This window comes from Schistosoma mansoni, assembly GCF_000237925.1.
Source record: "Schistosoma mansoni, WGS project CABG00000000 data, chromosome 2 unplaced supercontig 0332, strain Puerto Rico, whole genome shotgun sequence".
In the NCBI taxonomy this organism is placed as follows: Eukaryota; Metazoa; Platyhelminthes; class Trematoda; order Strigeidida; family Schistosomatidae; genus Schistosoma; species Schistosoma mansoni.
Genome location: NW_017386004.1, coordinates 10,001 through 14,990, shown reverse-complemented (window position 1 = coordinate 14,990; position 4,990 = coordinate 10,001). Strand labels below are relative to the sequence as shown.

The following is a 4,990-nucleotide window of genomic DNA, read 5'->3' as shown; positions in this document are numbered from 1 at the left end:
ACCAGAGTTTCCTCTGGCTTCAACCTTCACAAGCATAGTTCACCATCTTTCGGGTCTCAACGTGTACGCTCTTGCTCCGCCCCGACGGTGCACACAACACGAGGTCACATGTCTACGTCATGGGACGGGCCGGTGATGCGCCCGCTGCTCGCAACTTGGAAAGTATGAGCAAGACAACAGGATCTCACCTTAGTCCGGACAAGCCGAACCTTTACCTTCACTTCGCCTTTGGGTTTCGTAACACCCAATGACTCGCGCACATGTTAAACTCCTTGGTCCGTGTTTCAAGACGGGTCAGGTGGATCGTCTACCACTACACCACAGATTATTGGCCCAATGCAAACCACACACGCAACCGCCGACGTGACAAAACCAAGCCATCAGCCGACCAGCCGAAGCTAGTAACAAACCGACCACACTCAGCAATGCCCGAAGGTCTAAGCACGCATGCGAAGCCGCCATCTCCGACACACCGCACAGATCCACTACAGCCAGTTAGTAACACTCACGGCCCATAAATGAGCCAAAGAGCCACCTACCGACCCAACCAAGACTGACAGAAATCAGACCTGATCAGTTTGACCATAGCAGACAGGCAGCAGTGCCGGTCGTGGTGAACACCCTGAGAAAGTGCACTGACAAGCAGACCCTCACACCAACAGTGCGCGCGTCGTAAGCAAACGATTCACACATACCCACCAAAAAGGAAGGCACCTGCGGTTAAACAGACACTGAAGGCGGCCAGTATGCCCAAGTACAAATCACACTCATCAGCTGAATTCCCAGAGCTTGCAGTTCAACTCCACCCGTTTACCTTTGAGCGGTTTCACGCACTGTTTACTCTCTCTTCAAGTACTTTTCAACTTTCCCTCACGGTACTTGTTTGCTATCGGACTCGTGTAAGTATTTAGCCTTGGATGGAGTTACCACCCACTTTGGGCTGCATTCACAAACAACCCGACTCCAGGGTAGCTCAGAGCAAAACTGTCACACTTGATCTCTGCCCCCACGGGCCTTTCACCCTCTTTGGGCCAGAATGGGAAGCCGTACTCATTGCTGGACTTGGGACAGAGCAGTAATGCCTGAAGCCACCCTAAACACCACATTGCCTTACGATCAAATAACCGCAGGCTTCGGTGTTGGGCTAATCCCTGTTCACTCGCAGTTACTAGGGGAATCCTTGTTAGTTTCTTTTCCTCCGCTTAGTGATATGCTTAAGTTCAGCGGGTAATCACGTCTGATCCGAGGTCGGGGTCAATTAAATAATTCGTGCATAATACACACACAATCGGTACAAACCATAGACCAAACCAGAGACAAGATCAAGTGATTAACGTAGCATACGATAGGTGCGAATTATCCCGAGCGTGTATAATGTCATTAAGCCACGACTCGAGCACAACCCACCGCAGCATCTCAATCAAGTCATCTAGACCAGACTAGGCTGTGGCCGGATTATTAGGACGGAGCCTCTGACCAGCAACCCGCGTTGATATACGGGTTTAAACGCCGGCAGGCACTCGCCCAATCCACGACTTAATGTGCGTCGTGATAGATGAAAAGCCGACCCTCGGACAGGCGGGCCACAGGATATCCCGTAGCCGCAATATGCGTTCAAGATGTCGATGTTCAAAGCAGTATGCAGTTCACATTAATTCACACAGTTGGCTGCACTCTTCATCGACACACGAGCCGAGTGATCCACCGCTCAAAGTTGTACGCCAATAATCCCATACATCGGTACCCAAATGCATAGAACTAATGGTTAACGCTGCAGCTCAGGATATTTACCGCTAAGCCAGCGTACATGCAGTCCAGCACGAAGCCAGGTGCATGCCAGGCAGCAAACCCGTGAATGCAAGCCAATCCGGATCGCTTCAACAGTGTAAAAGGTTGAAATAGGAACAATAACAGGGCGGACTTGCATGCATATAGCAAACAATTCTCTTTGAACCTAGCACACAACAATATTGTCATGCACTGTCCCATCGCCCTGGCAGATCAGGCAACCCGAAAGTCACGAGAACACCATCAGGGCATACGACAGGCTAGGTACCCCGGTCAAGAAAATAATAACCACTGAAGCCTAGGGTGAATTCCACTAAGCCAGGGTACATGCAGTCCAGCGCGAAGCCAGGTGCATGCGTCATTATATATTTTGGGTTCATGTTAATGATCCTTCCGCAGGTTCACCTACGGAAACCTTGTTACGACTTTTACTTCCTCTAAATAGTCAAATTAGGTCATCTTCTCAGCATCAGTCGAGCGGCAAAGCCACTACAACGACGCCAATCCAACGACCTCACTAAACCATTCAATCGGTAGTAGCGACGGGCGGTGTGTACAAAGGGCAGGGACGTAATCAGCGCAAGCTTATGACTTGCACTTACCAGGAATTCCTCGTTCACGGGGAATAATTGCAAGCCCCGATCCCAGTCACGACGGTGATGAAACAGTTTGCCCAACCCTTTCGGGCCAGGTTTCCAGACTCGCTGGCACCGTCATTGTAGCGCACGTGTGGCCCCGGACATCTAAGGGCATCACAGACCTGTTATTGCTCAATTTCGTGCGACTTAAGTGTGCCGCTTGTCCCTCTAAGAAGTAAAAACTGGCACCGCACCCGCCGGATCACGACCACACTACTCCATAAAGAAGCAATAGAAGCCGCGCCCTAAACGAGCACAGAGGACCAGTCTACTATTTAGCAGGTTAAAGTCTCGTTCGTTATCGGAATAACCAGACAAATCGCTCCACCAACTAAGAACGGCCATGCACCACCACCCACCGAATCAAGAAAGAGCTATCAATCTGTCAATCCTCACAGTGTCCGGGCCGGGTGAGTTTTCCCGTGTGAGTCGAATTAAACCGCAGGCTCCACTCCTGGTGGTGCCCTTCCGTCAATTCCTTTAAGTTTCAGCTTTGCAACCATACTCCCCCCGGAGCCCAAAGACTTAAAGGTTTCCCGGGGACTGCCCGCGATGTCAATTATAGAACCAACGCGGATCGTCAGTTGGCATCGTTTATGGTCAGAACTACGACGGTATCTGATCGTCTTCGAAACTCTGACTTTCGCTCCTGATCAATGAAAACATTCTTGGCAAATGCTTTCGCTGTAGTTTGTCTGGCGGCGATCCCAGAATTCACCTCTAACACCGCCATACAAATGCCCCCGTCTGTCCCTCTTAACCATTACTTCGGATCCGAAAACAACAAAATAGAACCGAAGTCCTATTTCATTATTCCATGCAAGAATTTTCAGGCACATAGGCCTGCTTTGAGCACTCAAATTTGTTCAAAGTAAAGATGCCGTCCGCTCCCGACACCCGTTAAAGGCATCCGGAAGCATGCCGACAGGTCAACAAGACGAACTCGTCAACCCACCAGCACCCGTTAACACAGACACGGCTGAAAGGCTGCACAGCCACTACACCGAGCTGAACACTGGTCCTGATCGTAACCAAAACCGTGAACAAGCAACGGCATGCGACCGCACGACCCAGATCAACTACGAGCTTTTTAACTGCAGCAACTTTAATATACGCTTTTGGAGCTGGAGTTACCGCGGCTGCTGGCACCAGACTTGCCCTCCAATTGTCCTCGTTAAAGGATTTAAATTGTACTCATTCGAATTACGGAGCCTCAATTGAGTCCCGTATACGTATTTTTCGTCACTACCTCCCCGTGCCGGGAGTGGGTAATTTCGCGCCTGCTGCCGTCCTTGGATGTGGTAGCCATTTCTCAGGCTCCCTCTCCGGAATCGAACCCTGATTCCCCGTTACCCGTTATCATCATGGTAGGCAAATCACCTACCAACAAATTGATAGGGCAGACATTGAAAGATCCGTCGCCGACACAAGGCCGACTGCGATCAGTAAAGTTATCCAGAGTCATCACAGAATGTAACAGGCACAGCCGAAGCCGCACCCGGTTGGTTCTGTTCTAATAAATGCACCCGTCCCCTTGCGGGTCAGGGATTCAAGGCATGTATTAGCTCTAGAATTACTACAGTTATCCATGTAGCGTTTACGATCTAAGGAACCATAGCTGATTTAATGAGCCATTCGCGGTTTCACCGTTTTAAGGTATGTACTTAGACATGCATGGCTTAATCTCTGAGACAAGCATATGACTACGGCAGGATCAACCAGTTTGTTCACAGTTATATAATATACCCTTATGGGCGAGGGTAATCTTGCACTGGTTTTCAGGTGAACCAGACACCATCCAGACTTTCACGAGGCAACCCAAACAGTACAGCTCAATCCCGCTGGATAGGAGAGCCAGACACTACCCAGGCTTAGCCCAAGCAGTACAGCTCAATCCCGCCCTACAGGAGAACCAGACACTATAAAGGCTTCAACGTTACAATCCGAACAGCTCGGCCCAATCCTGTGGCGCAACCACTCAGGTACCAAACACCCTGGTGGACCATTCGCACCGTTCATGTACACATTTACATCCTGTGTATAATATTCCGATCAGTGATCGCGTAAATCAATTATGCACAGCACGAACAGGCCAAAGTTGACCCATTCCGCTTACACGACAGCCAAACTCATTAATATTGGCAATGGCGATATGCCTTACAATGCTCCAATGACCTAGGCCCTTGAGAACACTGAGAAGCAACCACCAGTAGAAGAAATCGGTTAACCTGCCAACCAACTTTTCACATGGACAGCCAGCAAAACTTGCCAAAGCAATGCCGAACCATCCACAATATCAATGGCGAACCTCCAGTCTCATGTGAGACCTTCAGCTCTACATGGCCATATAGCTTATACTGTATACCACACACATATAGGGTAGTAAGCGAAACAGCCCAGCCTGAAGCATTAGGGCCTAAGAACACTTAAAACCCATTGTCTGGTGTCGGAATAGTGATACAAGACCACCAAGATCATTTTTATCACATTTGCGAAATTTTCATTTTTCCGACTTTCCAGACCCTGAGTTAGGGGTAGTATCCCTATAATACATGGCGAGTAAG

The 4,990-nt window shown here is 49.5% G+C and overlaps 1 non-coding gene across 1 annotated transcript; it reads left to right on the top strand.

Moving 5' to 3' along the window:
• The first annotated feature begins 2,188 nt into the window (after nucleotides 1-2,188).
• On the top strand, nucleotides 2,189-2,641 carry Smp_sma.18s-74.1. Its single transcript, XR_001974598.1, has one exon. It is a non-coding gene; the product is annotated as a ribosomal RNA (ribosomal RNA).
• Nucleotides 2,642-4,990: the final 2,349 nt, after the last annotated feature.